Genomic DNA, 21,691 nt, shown 5'->3' with positions numbered 1-21,691 from the left:
ATGCAGGGGACACGGGTTCAAGCCCTGGTCCGCATACCATGGAGCAACTAAGCCCATGCACCACAACTACTGAGCCTACACTCTAGAGCCTGTGAGCCACAACTACTGAGCCCACGTGCCACAAATACTGAAGACTGCATGCCTAGATCCCGTGCTCCACAACAAGAGCAGCCACAGCAATGAGAGGCCTGCACACCACAATGAAGAGTAGCCCCTGCTCGCCGCAACTAGAGAAAGCCCGCACGCAGCAATGAAGACCCAACACAGCTAAAAATAAATTAATTAATTTAAAAAAATAGCACTCAAGATGAACAAGTGGGGACCACTAAGCTAAGAGATTGTAGATGCCATAATTAAATATCAAAATGTATTTTAAATATAATATTTTTCAGTAATAAACTAAGGAAATAATGACCTAATTCAGTAAGTTCTAAGAAAAATTCTTGCCTCATGCAAAATTTCTGCAAATTCTTGGTCCCAAACTGAACTCATTGAAATTATGAAACTGAGGCAGGAGATAGATGGGCACCAGGCTGAGCAGCCGGAGTTTGTCCCCTGTGGACGGATACTTCAAAATAGCAGGAGTGAGAGAAGCTGAGCCCCGCCCAGATCAGAGATCACATATATCTCATTCTTGAAGTCAAGGAGACCTTCCCGACTGTACATGCACAGAAAGGCTCGTTGGAGGTCAAAAGGGAGTTATGTCAACCTGCCCATAGGCCTCTTCACTATAATCCGTCTTGGCTAAGAGATGCGCACGCACACAGGGAAGGACCCTGAGATATACCAAATACGGACTCAGAACCAGGCAAAGCAAGATGATGGCCAAAGGAAACCCAGAAGAAATGCCCCATATAAGTGATTCAAACTACCATGAGGGCGAGACCTTTCTCTGAGCTCACCCCTGTGTGCTTATTGGCACGTACTCTTTTTCTTCCTAATAAACACTTTGTTTCACTACTTTCTGTCTTTGTGAGAATTCATTTCTACAAAGACGCAGGGCCAGGGTCTTGTCACTAACCAGTAGTCCAGTGCCGTGGCCTGACTTCAATCTCTGGCTGGGAACTGACATCCTGCTTCAAGCCAATGCAGGCCAAGGCCACCCAAGATCAAAACCAGCACAGGATTTATAGGAAAATGCTAGAATCAAAAGAAAAAGAAATCAGGAAAATAAAGGATGGACAAAAAACACTCACTATGAAAAATAAATTCTTGGAGCAGATAAAAATTGTGACCAAATATATTGCCATTAAACTAAAAAATCTTAATAAGTAGTTATATAACAAATAGTTCAAAGCAGAGATAAAAGAATTCAGGAAAGATATCATAGGTAACAAGAGATACAACACATGAGTCAGCAAAGCACAAGACAGAAGGAGGAAAAAATAAAATCTCAGGTATGAAGCCCACATTAAGAATATCATAAAAGAGAACGATCCTGGCTGAAAACACACTGACAATATGACAGGATTGAAAAATAAACAAAATAAGATAAAAGGAAAGCAGGAGTAAAAAAAAGCCAAAGATGAATAGGAACGATTGAAGAAGGAGATACAACACAATCAGCTTGCTAACTGTGAAAACTGAAATAGGAGGACAAAAAAGAATTGATGATGTAATTCAGGGAAAAAAGTATGTTAAATACAAACTTTTTGCCTGTAAATTGAATAAGGGCACTATTTCTCAGGGTGAAAAAATGTTAGAGTAGTACAGTATCCTAGGACTTCTCCAAGACTTTAAAAAAATTCTTTTTTGTGAGAAAGATTAGAAAACAACATAAATGTCCACTAATAGGAAGGTGTTAAAGCTAATTTGGTTTATTCAGAAAATGGAATACCATGCAGCAGTTGGATGAGGTAATTGACTCCTTACGTGTTGATATGGAAAAATCTCAAAGATTCTTTTAATTGAAAGATATCAATGTGAATAATATTAAAGATGTGTTATTGAAACAGAGCAGGACCCTATGGCCCTTGCCCCACCATGTCCTCAGCCTGCCTTTTGTCTGTGGAAAAACTTTATCCAAAGAATAAGTTTAATCAGACAAGTGAGAAAATGCAGAAACAAAGGAAAACAGTCAGAGACCAAATAGTAATAGTTTAGTCATTGAGCATAGTCAAGGACTTTTAGTTCCTCCTCAGGGGCTACAGATAATATTCTGAGCCATATCCTGTGAGCTGTCTTATAGATACTGAAACCCCCAGCAGGTGGAAGAAGTCAACTACGTGATGACCAGGCTGTAGCCGTGACATAAGCTGCCACAATTCCGAGAACTGGCCTCAAAGAAATGGAAACAAACCGACCCGGGAACTGAAGATTAACTGTACTTGAAACAATCAAATTGACGCTGGTCAGACCACCGATGATCAATTTCAAGGTGACTGTCAGAGCTGACTGTATTGTTTCTGCCTGTAGCCCCTCCCTCTGTCTATAAAAGCTCTTGCCCCCTGATTGTCAGGGGAGGGGGGGAGTTGGCCTCTGGACAGGCGTCCACCCTCCCCCTGGTTGCTGGCATCCAAAATAAAGAAAACTTTCCTTTCCACCAACCTGGCCTCTTTATTAGCTTTTGAGCGGCAAGTAGCCACACCCCACTTTCGATCACATTATTATTTCTATTTAAAAGCATATGTTTGGTATCTATGCTTAGATATACATAGATTCTCTCTGGAAACACGTTTGAAAAGTACTATAGCAGTGAATGCCTCTGGGGAAGGAACTAGATGACTGTGATAGAAATGTCAGACTGAGAATTATTTGTCATGTTCTGTCTTTGAGCGCCTTTTATACTTTGTAGCATGGGCATATATTACCTATTCAAAACAAATAATAACACGTAATTGTAAAAAGGCAGCCAAACCTGTTAAATTATTTGCAGGGAAAAAAATATATATAACAACAACTGAATACCCATACTGTTGCTTTTGACAGGCATTTTTCTGCAATATAATGGATGATGCTAAATAATTCCATCAAACATGTTAATACCTTTATTACCAAAAGCTCGACCTCTCTGTACACTGGTGTCAAATCAAATCTCGGAGACAGAGTTTTAGGTAAAGTAGGAAAGGATAGCTTTATTACTTTGTCAGGCAAAGGGAGACACACCAGGGGCTTCTGACTCGAAAAACTATGTGTCCCAACCCCAAAGGATTTGATGAGGGATTTTTTTTTTTTTTTAATAAATTTATTTATTTATTTATTTTTGGCTGTGTTGAGTCTTCGTTTCTGTGCGAGGGCTTCCTTTAATTGCGGCGAGCGGGGGCCACTCTTCATCCCCGTGCGCGGGCCTCTCACTATCGCGGCCTCTCTTGTTGCGGAGCACAGGCTCCAGACGCACAGGCTCAGTAGTTGTGGCTCACGGGCCTAGTCGCTCCGTGGCATGTGGGATCCTCCCAGACCAGGGCTCGAACCCGTGTCCCCTGCATTGGCAGGCAGATTCTCAACCACTGCACCACCAGGGAAGCCCTGATGAGGGGTTTTATAACAATAATTGGAAGGTGAAGTCTCTGACAAGATTAGGGTGTGTGTAGGGCCTGCACTCCTTTAATCTCATCTCAGGTAGCCTTTGGTCTCCTAATCTTGAGCTTCTCTGGTCCCTTCATTCTTGCCTCAGGTGGTTTCTTGGCTACTCCCTCCCTTGATTAGTAACCACTTGAATCCACCTTCTGGAACTCAGGGAAGGTCATGAAGGCTGCAGTCTTGCCTATAAGAAATGGGGGACAAAAGGGCCTCCGTGCCTGGAAGCCCCACAGGGCTTCACTCGGTTTCACCTTCAACTACTTAGAACAGTATTTTGCTGCTAACTCATTCTGGAGGACCCATGAAGGCAGTGTTATTCAAAATTATACATTTGGCAAAGAAATTTACTAAAGTCCTTCAATGTCTATGGATAACTGGTAACACCTGCCCTTAACATTTCCAGGCCAAAATGGCTCTTCCACGCTCCGCAGTGCAGAACTCTGGGATCTCAACCAAGGCATTGATTCTTTTACAGGAAAAAAAAATATATAGCCAATAGGACTCCTTAAATGAAAATACAACTTATAGTCTTTAATTTCCAAAATGAGCACTTACAGTTTGCTTCAATCAGTATCAGAATGCACCTATATCCTGGGTTTTTGGAACAGATGAAATGGATGTGAAGACTTGCCCAAAACCCAGGCCATTTCGCCCCCTCAAAAGATAAAGGAAAAGAAGCATCAAAATTTGAATAACAACCACACCCACAGAGAATTTCTTTGACCTTCTGTTACCCCTATACACTCCCTTCCTCCCTTTTTCTGTTGATAAGATAGGAGGTTAACAAAAAGCAAAAAAGTCATAATACCATGCCCAGGCAGATTCTTTGTCAGATAATCAGGTCTGTTTTCTGATCAAGATAAAGCCACTTTTTCTTAGAATGTTCACCATACTTGCTTCTGCAGTTTCTGAATATAGCAAGTATGACTCTTTATACATAAGATACTATTTTTTGCTACACAGCAAAACTTTCTCCATCAGGAAACAGTGCATTGATTTCCATTCTGTTGCAAGTTCCTTATTTATGTTTCCAGCTACTCAGAAGGTCTTATTTAGAGGAGCACTGTGATACCGTATGCCTGGAGGATGACTTAGGCTGAATGGTCACAAATGGCCCCCCAAGTCAGTGATCTAAATCTGAGATGAAAATAACAAGAATGAGATCATCACACAGATGTCTGAGGAAGAGCATTCTAGGTTAGTGCAAAGACCCCAAGGCCATAATAAGCTTATTGTGTTTGAGGAAAAGATTAGAATTTAGAAAGAATAGCATGAGCCACAGGAGATGAAGTTGAATCGTGCAGGGTCATATAAGAGCATTAGGACTTTGCATTTTATTATAAATTCAATGGAGAGCTATTAGAACAGTAATAAGTGGAGGAATGACATGATCTGATTTAGATTTTGAAAGATCATTCTGACTTCTGTGTGGCAAAGATTCTTGGGAAAGGTGCCCCAAACAGAAGCAGGGAGAACAATAAGGAGGCTATTAAAATACTGCAGACAAGAAAAGATTATGGCTTGAAAGTTTGGATGAGAAGGTGGAATACGCTTTGAAGGTGAGAACATCAGAGCTTTTTAATGGATGGAATATGGGGCATGAAGAAAAAGGAAGACTTGAGAATGACTCTAAGATTTCTGTTTTGATTAACTCAGTGTATTATGGTGAGGTGAGATGGGGCAGCTGAGATCAGGAAATTCAAGAAGTGGAACCAGTTCATTAGTTGAGGGTGTAAATCAAGTGTTCTTTCTGACATACAATCCACACTGCCTATGTTTAAATAAACCTCATAATCCTTAGGAAAAATTATTAGTTCTTCATTTCTGATCCAAGAGGATCTCTGGAACCACATCTCTAGTTAATCCTAACAAACGTAAGTAAATCCCATTTTCCAAAACAAACCTACTCTTCCATTTCCCTTTGTCCAAACTATCTACATCTGCACACTTTCCTAAAGAAGTATTACACATCCTATAAGTCCCCAGTATATATCAGTTTCTTTCTGTTGCTTTTCTTGACCCTTATCAGGCACAACTGCCACTCCCCCACAAGTATCACTTCATTTTATTCCTTCTTTTTAGGAGAAGGTATCACACTAACATTTTCATCAACTGTACCATGTGTTCCTCAAGGGTGAGTCTGCCTGTAATTTGTACTAAGATTCCTAGAAATTTGCCCAGTGCATAAATTCTCACTACAGACAAATTTTCTTACATTCTCATGCTGAAAAACAGCTCACAAGTAGTATTTTAGACCCACCCACATACATAAATAGCAATCATTCTCTCAAGGTACATCTTCGAGTACATAGGACCAAGGAATGTTTGGAAAAATCAAAGGTTTAATTTAAAAACTAATAGCAAATATATGATTTTTTTGTTAAAGAAAACCTCACTTTAAATGTATTTTTATTTCTGTTGTAGAAACATTCCATTTTGTATTAGGAAGAAAAAATACTAGCTTCAAGTTTCTCAGTTCCCACTCGTTTGTTGGTAGTAAGTATTGCATGAAGGAACACATTATTTCTATATTAAACTTGCACATTTGTAATTAAACCAAAATGGTTTCCTTGCAAGTCGCAGATTTAGGTCAAGAATCTGACAGTGATTCAGGGGCTAAGAGGCAATGAAAGCAGTGAGTCTGGCTCAACTGTGGGCCTCAGTGCAGAAAAGGATGAGTGCCAGCTGAATGAGTATGTGCTCTTCCTCTGCTTCTTTTTACAACTGTGCGGGGACTGCCAAGATCTGTATATTGCTGGCAGGCAAGCAGAGCCAATCCAAGCACCTGTGTTGCAAAATTCAGCAACTGTGCAATTGCTATTACCCATCCATCTGTGAGGAGGGTATTTGCCACATGTCAGCTGACTCACATAAGGGGAATTGGAAGGGAAATTCCATCAGATAAGCAGGACAGCAAAATTAATCGATCATTTTTTCTTCTTTTTGATTGAAAAAATATAACAAACATGGATGGAAAGCGAGAATTATACAAACGATTTGAACAGATTAGTAATGGCTGTTTCGTGACAAATGGAAAAATTTTAATTCAAAGAGAAAACATAAATAATATTGTATCATTTGAGGAACAAAGATTTTACTGTTTTTAGTGATGCATTACACACGAATGAAGTACCAGAGTCACTAGTCCAGTATAGAGATAAAAGAATGATGTCATCCCAAAGACTCTAAAACATTAAGTGAGATTCATTATCTTAGATTCTTGAATAACAAAATCTCAATTACTGAGAATCAAAAAATTCAGACTTTGTGGTGCCATAACTTCTCTAAGCTGAAGTTGGGCTGCATTATCAATGAAAATGGGCTTAATAAAAATATCAATAATTTAAAAAATACTTATGGGAAAATATTGAAACCTCTTTTAAGTACAGACATTTTTAGCATATTTTAGTCTGTGAATATGCTAATAATATGCAAATTTAAAGTAGCATACTAATAGCAATTCCCACTTAGATTTACTGAGCATGTGATGTGCAGTGGAGGAAGTGCTACACGTATCTTATTTTACTTCTTTTGAAGCTGTTAAGGTTCTAGAACTGGGACTCAAGGTAGTTACCTGTCTTAACCATTCAACAAAATGACCTGTTTAATATTTTTTAAAATAAGTTTTACTCCTTTTATATTATTTTTGTGGCATAATTCTATTTTTTAAAATAAGTTTTACTCCCTTTATATTATTTTTGTGGCATAATTCATAGTGGTGCCTATTAGGCAGTACTTGATAAACATCTCAGTACTTAAGTTATTGAGACAGTACAATCCAATAATATTGTATTATGAATTACATGTAGAATTACATGAAATACTGTACTAGCTGAGAAAATCAATAGAACATAAAATACCCATGGACTAGGTCAATGAGAAAGGATTGAAGGATAAAAACAAATATTTGTCATGACAAGTTTCAGGTGGGAAATGATAAATTCGGATTTTAAAAAAGCAGGGTTTCTAGCCAGATCTATTAAATGGCAAAGATAATACATGCTTCCCGTATATTTGCTTTAGTCTCTCCAACCTTTAAAAGGGCATTTATTAAAACAAATTCTAGAAGAACATACACCAAATATCTCTGAGTAGTGAGTATACAGATAATTTATATTTTCAGATTTTGCTCTTTTGTATTTAAAAATGCATAACTCTTCATTGTGGAATTAAAAACTTGAAAGGAATGTTTAAGATGACCCACTGTAATCAGTGAGAAAGGTACACGTTGAACTTAGAAACTCCAAAGGCAAGTGAGTTTAAAGCAATGTAAAATACTATCTAAAGTAGTAGGCATAGAGATTGTTCTAGATTCTCAAGTGTATAGAAATACTAATTGAGAATGCATTATGTGAGGAAGTGCTGATTCATTTAGTTTTAATTTGTTTCCAATATTTCATTGGGATAATTTTCAAACATACAAAAAAGTTGAAAGAATTTTTCTGTAAAAATTCATATATATACTATGTCAGTGCTGCAATTAACATTTCACTATATTTGCTTTATCACAGACCTATTTGTCTATATTCATCTACACATCCCTCTAACCATTGATTCATGTATATTATTTTTGATGCATTTCAAACAAAGTTACAGACATCAGTATGGTCCCACAAATACCTCAACAGGCATATTATTAACCAGAGTTCAATATTTGTTTCTAGCGCTTTTTGGTTATTGCTGTTGAGGTAAAATTTATATACCTTAAATGCATAAACCCTTAGTATCCTTTCAATGAATTCTGACAAATGCATCTAGATACTAATTTTAAAAGAGCATGGACTCATATTAAGCTCATCTTCTTATCGTTATTTTCTCAATAGCTTCCCAGGTTGGTGGGTTGAGGGCAACAAATGAAAATCAAACATTGTTTTTATGGATGAGGGAATTTTTTAGACACATGATATCTTGTCAATCTGGCCCTATTACTATATTTTCTGGCTTGACTAGTGATAACTTGTCAGATTGGAATAGTGAGACCTCTTTCTCTGGACACAGTAGCAGCACCCATTGTGGTTAGACTAGGAGAGGTACTGACACAAACCAGACCAAATAGTTCCTTAGCAAGGCATCCAGACATTTAACCTTTATCATGGCATCCCTCCACAATAGGGATTCTAAACTTGAAAGCTGACAGCAGCTATTTTCAGGTATGAGAAGAGGTTGTTCAGCAGTAAGACTGAACAAGGAAACAGCCCAAAGTGACCATTAATGAGAAAGCTCTAATGGCAGTCATACTGGTGGTTCCAGTTCTTTTCCTGAGGTCTGGCCACATGAGGCCCCTGTGACCTGTGAATTACCCTTATATTCTATTCTGCTAATAAATTTTCCTTTTTGATGAAGCAAGTCCCAATGGGCTTGTTATTTGCCAGTAAGAGTTATAATTATTCTATTAACTATAGGTAGATGATCCTGAACAGAAACCTCTTTATACCCACATTACAGAGTTACATGACAATTTATTAAATGTAGACCTCAACTATTTTCTAACTATACTCTTTCATGTAATTAATACTGAATTTATTCCCTCCTTAATAAATAACGCTATAGAATGATGTGCTTCTTTTTAAAACAAGGGATGCCTTCTTGTACTCTTAGAAGTAGCTGAGAGACCAAAAGAATTAAGAAGTACTGAAGAACCATCTCATCTTCATTTAAATTACTATCCATTTTATCTTCTCCACCCTGTTTCTATAAAACATTAATAAGGCTGTAAGTCTAAGCTCTTATGTCAATGTAACTGTGTGTAGCTTTTGGACTCTCCAAGAGATTGACTCCAAATATGGTATTTTCTTGCTACAAGTAATGTGTATATGAGAGGCAATACCTCATCTCTGCAAGCTCTAATTCCATAATAATTTATTCCAAGGCCTTGGCAGCTAATGCTTCACTCACTATTAATAGAAAACTGTGCAAGTGGCGTAGGTGGTACTTTCAGTTTAGTGATGCTGTAGTTAATTTCTTTAATTTATAAAGTATTTATAAATCTCATCTTTGCAAAGCTGCTGAAACTGTGTAGGCAGAAACCAGTTATCTCCTTATCTCACAGCCTTCCAAATTGTATCCTCTCCTAGAGCCTACATAATCACTTGCACTCCTCTCACTAAATCTGTGTGACCCCATCTGTTACTTTGTATCTTGTGAAATAGCTGATTATTTATATGGCTCATGACTAAGTATTATTTTGTTATTCCAGTTACTCTAGAGCAGGTTTTGTTACAGAGGGCTTGGTACAATTCAGATTCCTGGGCTTTATGTCAGCCCAGTAAAAATCTCTATTTCACCTTTTACCTTTGTGAATTCTCCTCAGTTATATTTGATAATACCCTGTGCCCCCAAAGCCTCCTTTATCTGACACTAGAAGAACCATATCAGCTTTTCATCATGCTCAGTGTTTGCCTGGTATGTCTTTTCTCATTTTTTTACTTTCCTATGTTACAATAAAACTCCATTTATGTTTTGTGAAGTTTGAATTTCATATCATTTTTCATTTATCACATAATATTTTCTCCTTCTGATTTTTTTTTTTTTTTTTCATTTACAATGTAAACAGCATTCCTAGGTTGAGGGCCATGCATAAACAAGCAGTGCACCAAATTTAGCCCATGGGGCAGCATTCGCTAATCCCTGCTCTACAATATAAAATAAACGTAATCCAATTTAAAATGCAGGATTCAATATTTATAGTTCATTTTTATTTGCTCAATTGGTATTTACTGATTATCCAAATTGGGAAAAGTGCTGCAAAATTGCAAAGGTAAATAAACAACTCAGGCAGGACTCTGTAATTCCAATAGGGGAAATAACACATTTAAATGTGTAGAAAATCCAATATTAAATGTGGTAAGTGACAAAAGGGCATTATGGGAAATACTGGGCATTGATTTGAGGCTTTGTTGAGAAAGAATTTACTTACAATAAACAGCACAGGTGTATGGCCTGAAGAGTTTGACAAATGTGTACTGCTGTGAAACCACCATCCCGATCAAGAAAGAATCTTCATCACCCTGAGAAAATATAATTTGTCCTTTTACAATCAAACCCTCACCAAGATCAACCATTAATGAGATTTGCCTCAGATTAGATTCGTATTTTGTGTTCTAGAAATGCATGTAAATAAAATCCTACAGTATGCTCAACAATAATGATGGATTTCTCTAGTTTTCTCTTTAGTTCTGACAGTTATTATTTATGTTTTGTTGACCTCTGTTATTAGGTACATACAATTTAATATTTTTAGATACTCTTGTTAAATTGACTCTCTTACCATTATGAATATTCATTACCTGGAAATACCCCACGTCCTGAAGTCTACTTTATCTGATGTAAGTATAGTCATGTCAGTTTTAGTTTGCTGTGTTTACATAGTATAACTTTTCCAATGTTTTTACTTTCAACTTTCATGTGTTTAAAATTCATCTCTTGTATACTGCATATAGACAGAGTTTTGCTTATTTACCTAGTTTAACAATCTCTGACTCTTAATAAGAGCATTATGTCCACTTATATTTAGTATAATTATTGATATTTGGGGGTTTAATTGTACCTTCTTGCTATTTGTCCTATTTTTTATCATCTGTTCTTTGTCCTTTGTTTAGCCTTCACTGCCTTTTTATTTTGTTTTGCCTTGTTTTTTAGGAAACAATAAAATCACTTTAATTTGCTGCTTTTCACTTTGAAAGGTCATTGCAGTATCATTTGCAAAATTCTGCTAGGAAAGATACCGCTGGATGGTCATGCCTGGGAATCACTGAGAAACGACAGTCCTGTGTGTAGTAAACGGAGTGGTTGAGCCGGGCAGACTTCATAGGCCAGCATTTCTTCTTTTGTTCTCCCAACCCAATCCTGAGCTAAGAGAAGACTGAGCAGCCAGAAGGCTTGGAGGGAACCAGGTTTATCTGATGCGAGCAACTGTTTGGGGGCTGGGAGGCAGGGGGTGCAGAGCACAGGACTCCCCCTGGCCCAGGATTCAGGTAGGTGACCCCCAGCAGAGGCCACGCTGTAGACTGAAGCTGGCCCCAGCACCTATCTGTGCAGGGTTTGGGGGTCTCAACGTTGCCAAATACTGAAAAGTGACGTGTGAACAATTACCTTGGGAGCTCTCTTCAGCTGTGTTCTGAACTAGGGCCTTGAGCTGCCTCCAGTTTCACAAAGAACTTGCAGAATGTGGAAGGGAGGAGAGAGGGTCCCAACCACAGCTGCTCTCACCCCTTAAGTCAAAGTCTAAGTGAGGGCCTGGGTGGACAACTTCTATTAAAAAGTCTGCAGAGAGGTAAAGTGCAGCTCCTATTCCTATGAATAATCTAAGCTCTTACCTGAGAAACTAGAGGCAAATAATGCCTTTGGGAAGCCAGTCAGGTCCAATAAGAAGATACTTTTAGTAAAATTTAACATCCCAAGTTAGTTTCTCCAGATCTGGGATCAGAACCTACATCCAAGGGAAGGACTGTTCGGCTGGTGCCAGTTCTCTAACCAGGGGTTGTTGGTTTCTATTTCCTCCCATCTCCATGGTTACCGAGAACCAGCCAGGGCATTCAAGGTGTAGTGAATACAAAGCTGATCTGCCTTCTGGGAGAGCTGAGTGCAAACTACTTGGGGTCAGTGGTCACTTGGCCGGTCATCTGTCAGCAGCCCGTTCTGAGGTCTGCATCTCACAAACAGGAAGCAGGATTGGAAAAGAAAGATTGTACAGAGTCATTTAACTGAATACCACCACAGTGATCACATTCTTCTCAGTTTCAAAGCCCCATCAAACTGACGCTCAGGAGGGAGCTTCATTTCAGAAAGTGTTTCTAGACTTTTGTCCCAGGGTTGAATCATTGTAATTGTCCTGTCCTTTCTTTCTCATCACAAATCCCCCTTTCTGTTATTGATGCAGGGGGTCCAAATATAAATATCTGTTACATTTATCACAGGACCCACGAAGAGGGAGGGTCCTGGCACATTTGTTCTTTCTCTATCTTTCTAGAATGATAGGAAGTTTCCCCAAAGCCCAGGCATACTGTGATTGCAAATATGGAGTTGGGAGATAAAGTCTATTGGTGGGGTTATTCCTTTGCTCCATTCTTGACAAGTCTTTTCTTCTCTCTTCTGGCATTGGAGGTGGAAGGCCTCACGTGTTTGGGGATAGAGGGAGGTTTCTCTGTTGTTTGAGGATATCACTGTCAGGACCCTATGAGATGACTGAACCCTGCGGAGAGCCTGGCCTGGGCTGGGTCGTGTGGGCATATGAAGGGGAGACCTTGGGTTTGGCCACCGAATGACCCTGTCAGGCTCATTAGCTCCCTCTTCTTCCCACAGGGAAAATGACCATTAGTACAAGAGCTCTTCACAGATCTTGCCTGTGTCCTCAGGCACAGACTCGTGTGGCCTGCAGTTCCCAGGTCTGTGAAGATCTCATGGTAGTTGCCACCTGCCACAGTGTTGTCTCTAAAGAGAGAAATGGTCTTATAACCATGATTTTCCACATGTCCCAGGCAATACCTCTTGCTCTGTCCATCCCGAAAGACCTCAAAGCTGATCTGGCCTCCTACAGAAAACGTGAGGCCTTTAATTGCAAATGCTTTCCACAGATCTGCTACACATTTTTGTCTTACATTTTCTTTCTTTATAATGTGTATAGAACTCCATGTGTTCTTTGGGGCTGCCGCTTCTTTCAATAGAGGATGAATTCACATCCCATTTAGAATTTCAATGAAAGCACCCCTTCTTCTTTAGGAGTTTGGTTTCTACAATGTAGCTCAGACAGTCATTGATTAAATCTTGGATTAGGGCCTTATTCAAGGTGACCTTGAATATTCTGTTTAATTAAGAGTTGCCCATCTTTGTATGCTACCAAGCCATTTCCTGGAAACACATAATCATATTTTTTTAATCACGTCATTTCCCAGTTCACCTGCACTTTATCGAAATTTAACCCGTCTACGACTCAGATTTTGATCTTCTGCCTCAATTTTTGTAGAATGCCATTTATTTCTTTAGTAGTTTTCTGCTGAGGGGCCAGCAGGGTCCAGTCCACACCAAGGAGGCAGAACACTGGGCCATGAGCCCTCAAGTCCCTAGTTTCCATCCCTTCCCCTACTTTTTGTTAAAATAATGAAAATAATTGACTGTTTTTAGTATTCTATTTGATCTCCTACGTAGAATTTTATTATTCACTGTTTCAATTAGTTTTATAGTGGTTATTTTAGGGATTACAATATGCTTCCTTAACTTTTCACCTACCTTGAATTAATATCATACCACTTCATATAAGGCAAGAATTATTTCCAGTCTCATTTTCTTTAGCTGGATTCACTTCCTGTGGTGACCCTTGCAACTCTGCTCTGTTAGTTCTAGATTCTCTTTGGTTTTGTTTATCTGAAAGTTTATTTTGTCTTCCTTTTTGAAGAATACCTTCACTGTATATAAAATTCTAGGTAAATGTACAGTTTTTTTCCTTATTTCTAACTTTGTACTGTGTACAGAAAGCTTTCAAAGACAGTACAAAGAATTTTTATATATCCTTCACCCAGATTCCCCAAAGGTTAACATTTTACCATATGTGCTTTATCTGCTATATGTACCTGTTTCTTTTTCTCGGAACCATTTGAGAGTAAGTTGCAGACGTGATGACCCTCTATCCACAAATATTAGTTTAACTTGCATTTCTTAAAAATAAGGGTAAATGTACTTTGTTTTCTTTCTTTAAATTATTTTTTAATAATTTTTCCTTTTTTTTAATTTATTTTTTTATACAGAAGGTTCTTAAAGTCATCAACTTTATACACATCAGTGTATACATGTGAATCCCAATCTTCCAATTCATCACACCACACCCCCACCACCCCACCGCTTTCCCCCCTTGGTGTCCGTACATTTGTTCTCTACATCTGTGTCTCAAATTCTGCCCTACAAACCAGTTCATCTGTACCATTTTTCTAGGTTCCACATATATGCTTTAATATACGATATTTGTTTTTCTCTTTCTGACTTACTTCACTCTGTATGACAGTCTCTAGATCCATCCACGTCTCTACAAATGACCCAATTTCATTCCTTTTTATGGCTGAGTAATATTCCATTGTATATGTGTACCACATCTTCTTTATCTATTCATCTGTCAATGGGCATTTAGGTTGCTTCCATTGTAAATGGCTATTTACAAAAGTAAATAGTACTGGAATGAACATTGGGGTTCATGTGTCTTTTTGAATTATGGTTTTCTCTGGGTATATGCCCAGTAGTGGGATTGCTGAATCATATGGTAATTCCATTTATAGTTGTTTAAAAAACTTCCACACTGTTCTCCATAATGGCTGTATCAATTTACATTCCCACCAACAGTGCAAGAGGGTTCCCTTTTCTCCACGTCCTCTCCAGCATTTGTTTTTTGTAGATTTTCTGATGATGCCCATTCTAACTGGTGTGAGGTGATACCTCACTGTACTTTTGATTTTCATTTCTCTAATAATTAGTGATGTTGAGCATCTTTTCATGTGCTTCTTGGCCATCTGTATGTCTTCTTTGGAGAAATGTCTATTTAGGTCTTCTGCCTATTTTTGGATTGGTTGTTTGTTTTTTTAATATTGAGCTGCATGAGTTGTTTATATATTTTGGAGATTAATCCTTGGTCTGTTGATTCATTGGCAAATATTTTCTCCCATTCTGAGGGTTGTCTTCTTGTCTTGTTTATGGTTTCCTTTGCTGTGCAAAAGCTTTGAAGTTTCATTAGGTCCCATTTGTTTATTTTTGTTTTTATTTCCATTACTCTAGGAGGTGGATCAAAAAGATCTTGCTGTGATTTATGTCAAAGAGTGTTCTTCCTATGTTTTCCTCTAAGAGTTTTATAGTGTCCAGTCTTACATTTAGGTCTCTAATCCATTTTGAATTTATTTTTGTGTATGGTGTTAGGGAGTGTTCTAATTTCATTCTTTTACATGTAGCTGTCCAGTTTTCCCAGCACCACTTACTGAAGAGGCTGTCTTTTCTCCATTGTATATCCTTGCCTCCTTTGTCATAGACTAGTTGACCATAGGTGCATGAGTTTATCTCTGGGCTTTCTATCTTGTTCCATTGATCTATGTTTCTGTTTTTGTGCCAGTACCATATTGTCTTGATTACTGTAGCATTGTAGTATAGTCTGAAGTCAGGAAGTCTGTTTTCTCCAGCTCCATTTTTTTCCCTCAAGACTGCTTTGGCTATTCAGGGTCTTTTGTGTCTCCATACAAATTTTAAGATTTTATGTTCTACTTCTGTAAAAAATGCCCTTGGTAATTTGATAGGGATTGCATTGAATCTGTAGATTGCTTTGGGTAGTATAGTCATTTTCACAATATTGATTCTTCCAATCCAAGAACATGGTATATCTCTCCATCTGTTGGTATCATCTTTAATTTCTTTCACCAGTGTCTTATAGTTTTCTGCATACAGGTCTTTTGTCTCCCTAGGTAGATTTATTCCTAGGTATTTTATTCTTTTTGTTGCAATGGTAAATGGGAGTGTTTCCTTAATTTCTCTTTCAGATTTTTCATCATTAGTGTATAGGAATGCAAGAGATTTCTGTGCATTAATTTTGTATCCTGCAACTTTACCAAATTCATTGATTAGCTCTAGTAGTTTTCTGGTGGCATCTTTAGGATTCTCTCATGTCATCTGCAAACACTGACAGTTTTACTCCTTCTTTTCCAATTTGTATTCCTTTTCTTTCTTTTTCTTCTCTGATTGCCATGGCTAGGACTTCCAAAACTATGTTGAATAATAGTGGTGAGAGTGGACATCCTTGTCTTGTTCCTGATCTTAGAGGAAATGCTTTCAGTTTTTCACTATTGAGAATGAGGTTTGCTATAAGTTTGGCATATATGGCCTTTATTATGTTGGGGTAGTTTCCCTCTATGTCCACTTTCTGGAGAGTTTTTATCATAAATCGGTGTTGAATGTTGTCAAAAGCTTTTTCTGCATCTATTGAGATAATCATATGGTTTTTATTCTTCAGTTTGTTAATATGGTGTATCACATTGATTGATTTGCGTATATTGAAGAATCCTTGCATCCCTGGGATAAATCCCACTTGATCATGGTATGTGAAACTTTTAATGTGTTGTTGGATTCTGTTTGCTGGTATCTTGCTGACGATTTTTGCATCTATATTCATCAGTGATATTGGTCTGTAATTTTCTTTTTTTTTAGTATCTTTGTCTGGTTTTGGTATCAGGGTGATGGTGGCCTCATAGAATGCGTTTGGGTGTGTTCCTCCCTCCGCAATTTACTGGAAGAGTTTGAGAAGGATGGGTGTTAGTTCTTCTCTAAATGTTTGATAGAATTCACCTGTGAAGCCATCTGGTCCTGGACTTTTGTTTGTTGGAAGCTCTTTAATCGCAGTTTCAATTTCATTATTTGTTATTGGTCTGTTCATATTTTCTATTTCTTCCTGGTTCAGTCTTGGAAGGTTTACCTTTCTAAGAATTTGTCCATTTCTCCCAGGTTGTCCATTTTATTGGCATAGACTTTCTTTCAGTAGTCTCTTAGGATGCTTTTTTATTTCTGCAGTGTCTGTTGTGACTTTTACTTTTTCATTTCTAATTTTATTGATTTGAGTCTTCTCTCTCTTTCTCTTGATGAGTTTGTCTAAAGGTTTATCAATTTTGTTTATATTCTCAAAGAACCAGCTTTTAGTTTTATTGATCTTTGCTATTGTTTTCTCTGTTTCTATTTCATTTATTCCTGCTCTGATCTTTATGATTTCTTTCCTTCTGCTAACTTTGGGTTTTGTTTTTTCTTTCTTTTTTTCTAGTTCCCTTAGGTGTAAGGTTAGATTGTTTATTAGAGATTTTTCTTGTTTCTTGAGGTAAGCTTGTATAGCTCTAAACTTCCCTCTTAGAACTGCTTTTCCTGCACCCCATAGGTTGTGGATCATCGTGTTTTCATTGTCAGTTGTCTCTAGATATTTTTTGATTTCCTCTTTGATTTCTTCAGGGATCTCTTGGTTATTTAGTAATGTATTGTTTAGCCTTCGTGTGTTTGTGTTTTTTACCTTTTTTTTGCCTGTAATTCATTTCTAATCTCGTAGTGTTGTGGTTAGAAAAGATGCTTGATATGATTTCAATTTTCTTAAATTTACTGAGGCTTGACTTGTGAGCCAAAATGTGATCCATCCTGGAGAATGTTCCATGCGCACTTGAGAAGAAAGCGTATTCTAATGTTTTGGGATGGAATGTCCTATAAATATCAATTAAATCTATCTGGTCTATTGTATCTTTTAAAGCTTCTGTTTCCTTATTTTATTTCATTTTGGATGATCTGTCCATTGGTGTAAGTGAGGTGCTAAAGCCCCCCACTATTATTGTGTTACTGTCGATTTCCTCTTTTATAGCTGTTAGCAGTTGCCTTATGTATTGAGGTGCTCCTATGTTGGATGCATATATATTTATAATTGTTATATCTTCTTGGATTGATCCCTTAATCATTATGTAATGTCCTTCCTTGTCTCTTGTAATACTCTTTATTTTAAAGTTTATTTTATCTGATATGGTATTGCTACACCAGCTCTCTTTTGATTTCCATTTGCATGGAATATCTTTTTCCATCCCCTCACTTTCAGTCTGTATGTGTCCCTAGGACTGAAGTGGGTCTCTTATAGACACCCTATATATGGATCTTGTTTTTGTATCCTTTCAGCAAGCCTGTGTCTTTTGGTTGGAGCATTTAATCCATTCACGTTTAAGGTCATTATCATTATGTATGTTCCTATTACCATTTTCTTAATTGTTTTGGGTTTGTTTTTGTAGGTCCTTTTCTTCTCTTTTGTTTCCCACTTAGAGAAGTTCCTTTAGCATTTGTTGTATAGCTGGTTTGGTGGTGCTGAATTCTCTTAGCTTTTGCTTGTCTGTAAAGCTTTTGATTTCTCCATCGAATCTGAATGAGATCCTTGCTGGGTAGAATAATCTTGGTTGTAGGTTCTTCCCTTTCATCACTTTAAGTATATCTTGCTGCTCCCTTCTGGCTTGTAGAGTTTCTGCTGAGAAATTAGCTGTTAACCTTATGGGAGTTCCCTTGTATGTTATTTGTCGTTTTTCCCTTGCTGCTTTCAATAATTTTTCTTTGTCTTTAATTTTTGCCAATTTGATTACTATGTGTCTCAGCATGTTTCTCCTTGGGATTATCCTGTATGAGACTCTCTGCGCTTCCTGGAGTTAGGTGGCTATTTCCTTTCCCATGTTAGGGAATTTTTCGACTATAATCTCTTCAAATATTTTCTCGGGTCCTTTCTTTCTCTCTTCGCCTTCTGGAACCCCTATAATGTGAATGTTGTTGTGTTTAATGTTGTCCCAGAGGTCTCTTAGGCTGTCTTCATTTCGTTTCATTCTTTTCTCTTTATTCTGTTTTGCAGCAGTGAATTCCACCATTCTGTCTTCCAGGTCACTATCCATTCTTCTGCCTCAGTTATTCTGCTATTGATTCCTTCTAGTGTAGTTTTCGTTTCAGTTATTGTGTTGTTCATCTCTGTTTGTTTGTTCTTTAATTCTTCTAGGTCCTTGTTAAACATTTCTTGCATCTTCTCAATCTTTGCCTCCATTCTTTTTCTGAGGTCCTGGATCATCTTCACTATCATTTTTCTGAATTCTTTTTCTGGAAAGTTGCCTATCTCCACTTCATTTAGTTGTTATTCTGGGGTTTTATCTTGGTCCTTCATCTCGTTCATAGCCCTTTGCCTTTTCATCTTGTCTGTCTTTCTGTCAATGTGGTTTTTGTTCCACAAGCTGCAGGATTGTAATTCTTCTTGCTTCTGCTGTCTGCCCTCTGGTGGATGAGGCTATCTAAGAGGCTTGAGCAAGTTTCCTGATGGGAGGGCACTTTGTTTTCTTAAGCACTTTAAAGATGTCATTTCATTGCCTTTTGCCCTCCATTACTTCTTCTGAGAAATTAGCTGTCCTGTTTATTGTTCTCTACTTTATGCATTGCTTGCTCTCTCTCTCTTTCTCTCCCTTTTTTCTTTTTTTCTCTCTTTTTTTAACTGGTTGCTTTCAAGATGTTCTCTTTACATCTCAATTTTAGCAGTTTGACCAAACTGAGACCTGGTGTGGTTTTTACTATATTTGTCCAGCTTGGAAATTTCTTTCTTCTTGGATCTGTGGATTGATGTTTTTAAAATCTACTAAAATTTTTAGTGAGTGTTAATATTTTTTCTTTCCCATCTTTGCTCCTCCTCCTGGGACAACAATTACATGTATTTTAGACTGTTTTTATCATCCCCTTTGTGGCTCTGTTTATTTTTTCAATTTTTTTTTTTTTTTCTATCTATGCTTCAGATTAGATTGAATAGTTTCTATTTACTGGTCTTCAAGTACAATGATTCTTTTCTCTGTATTATTATTATTCCCATCTAATAATTTTATTTCAAATATTGTATCTTTTTAGTTCTCATATTTCTTTTTGGTACTTTTTAAAGAGATTTCATTCTGTCCTAAAATTCCTTATATCTTTACGATTCTATTCATCTTTTACTGTAAATTATTTAACATATTTCTAATAGTAATTTTGAAGTCTTTGGCTGCTAATTCCAACAAATGTGCCATCTGAGTATCTTTTTCTATTCACTTGCTTTCTCCTCTTATTATGGATTCAATTTTCCTGCCTCTTCACATGTCTAAAATTTTAACTATATATAAAACATTATAGATGATGTATTGCAGAAAATCTTAATTTTGTTATCCTCATCAGAAGAATGTTGAATTTTTTCTACCTGGCAGTTAAATTATTGGTGGATCTCCTTATCTTGTGAAGGCTTTTATTTTAGGCTTTGTTAGAGTGAATCTATATTTATTCATTTTTTCCTACAACATCAATGTCACTCTATATTTTGAGAAAGACCTTTACTCCTAAAACATTAGCCCATCTGTTTTTCACTGGCATTCTTGAAATGTTTGATATATGAGCTGTTCAGACACCTTTAAAATTGTGACATACTGTCATCATTTTTTTAGCATTTTTTACTTGCCAGTGTAACAAGAATTTCCAGCCGCATCTCTTACTTTCCTTGTCTCATATCTGTAATCACTCAATGGGAAATTGGAAGTCAGCCATAAGGGGTTTTGTTTCATCTCAGTGATTAATAGTATTTTAAAACAAGGATCTGGATGCTGGGTATCCTTGTGTTCATGATGTATTATTATGCCTGGGCCTTTTCAGTGAAAGAAATAGAAAAAAATTTTTTTTAATGATTTCAAGCATATTTCCACTTCTGCCCATAAAGCACTGCTCTAAGAAAGGCTCTGCTGTTTTAAACAACTATAAAAACATATATATATCTACAAATTTCAGACATTAGAAAACAGCCAGAACAGGACTGTGATCCTTGAGAGAAAGAACAAATAAGCCGGCCTTATGCTTGACATGGATTACTCTCTGAAGTCAGTTTCCAGGCTGTGGTGCAGGGAAAGAGAAACTAAACAAAACCAAGTAATCTCAACCAGCTGAAGAGCCAGAAGTTGGGGTGGAAGGAGATAGAGGAGGCTCAATGTGTCTGAAAGAATATGGGAGAGTAGTTGACAGCACAGAGATAGAGCTTCAGAGGACTACAGAGAGGTTTTCTTGCATATTTACCTTATTACTGGTCTGAACATGAATAAGGTAATATTCCATGACATGGCTGGGATAATAACAATCTAACAAATCCTAGAGCTCAAAAATACAAAAGCAGAAATGCATTTTACTTTATGGGGCATAAGAGATAGTTCACACATGGGTATCACTTTAGAAGTTGGGCCAAATCATCTGTAAAGACTTCTCTGAACTTACCCTCACAAGGCTTAATGGCTGTCCCAAAAGGATCAAAAAAGTAGCTTACCTACATGCCAGAGAAAAATCCAAAACTTGTTAAAGAAATAAAACAAAATCCATCACCCCACAATGTAAAAATCATAATTTCTAAGATCTAATACAACAATACTAGGTATGCAAATAGTCAGGAAGAAAATATGGTTGCTAATCAGCAGAAAAATGAATCAAAAGAAAAAGATGCAGAAATGACAGAGATGAAGGAATTAGTGGACAATTTATTAAAATACCTAATATATATGTCCCAAATGCTCAGAATATAAACAAAACTATGAATATGATGAGGAGGGAACTAAGATAGCAAAAAAGACCAAAGCTTCTAAAAAATAAGTCCATAAATCTTTTAGAGGTACAAAAC

At 37.2% G+C, this 21,691-nt stretch overlaps 1 pseudogene; it reads right to left on the bottom strand.

Moving 5' to 3' along the window:
• Positions 1–12,831: 12,831 nt before the first annotated feature.
• Positions 12,832–13,588, bottom strand: LOC132364352 (phosphomannomutase 2-like; annotated as a pseudogene).
• Positions 13,589–21,691: the final 8,103 nt, after the last annotated feature.

Source organism: Balaenoptera ricei, chromosome 4 (assembly GCF_028023285.1).
Source record: "Balaenoptera ricei isolate mBalRic1 chromosome 4, mBalRic1.hap2, whole genome shotgun sequence".
Classification (NCBI taxonomy): Eukaryota; Metazoa; Chordata; class Mammalia; order Artiodactyla; family Balaenopteridae; genus Balaenoptera; species Balaenoptera ricei.
This window is presented reverse-complemented; position numbering and strand designations above follow the sequence as displayed.